The sequence below is a fragment of the Mus caroli genome, chromosome 8, assembly GCF_900094665.2.
Source record: "Mus caroli chromosome 8, CAROLI_EIJ_v1.1, whole genome shotgun sequence".
Classification (NCBI taxonomy): domain Eukaryota; kingdom Metazoa; phylum Chordata; class Mammalia; order Rodentia; family Muridae; genus Mus; species Mus caroli.
The window spans coordinates 8115717-8116520 of NC_034577.1; positions in this window are offsets into that span (position 1 = coordinate 8115717).

An 804-nucleotide genomic window follows, 5' to 3' on the forward strand; every position below is an offset into this window, starting at 1 on the left:
GATAAACCTTTGATCTTTATAAGTGGTTACCCCTGGCGTTTTGCCATCGTGAGGAAAATCTACCACATATGTTGAAGTCACAGTTCCAAAGCCTAGCCCCAGCCCTGATCATGATCTACTTTCCTGTCNATTATCATGCTGTCCTGACTCTGCCTTCAGGTACTGACAGAACAACTTTTCTTATTTTTCTATTTAAACATGTTCAGCTTTTCTTTATAGACACTGTATAGTGTCTGCATAGTTTAACTCTGGATAGCCTGGAACTCACTCTATAGACCAGTCTTGCCTTGATCTCAGAGATCTGCCTGCCCCTGCCACCAAGTGCTGGGATTAAAGGTGTGCACACACTGCTATATCCAGCCAGTCTTTCTTCTTCTGTTTCCTTTCCCAGGAAGTCTCTTACGTGCATCCGGGACTTTGTAGCCAACCAATGTTCTGGCTTATTTCTCACTNACTCAGATTTGAGTAAGAATGAATTNTCTTCATGTCTCTAACTCTCAGTGTACTTTTGNTAAAATGGGGTGCTTGTTTGTGAGACCTATGGCACCCTACACTGTGTGGGTGTCANAGTGGAAGCTAAATAAGCAACAGCTGGAAATTGCCTGTCTCTGCAGCANGATGGCCACCCATGGATGGGGCTCAGAAGCTACCTCGAGCTTGTNTGTGGCCTGCTCATCTCGGTGTGAGGAGATGAGGCCACCTGCATGGTGGGAAGTAGGTCTGCTGCATGTGACACAGTAGTAGTTTAGGAGGGCAGATGGGGTAGCAGAGGTGAACTGGGAAACACTCATTCACTCATTCATG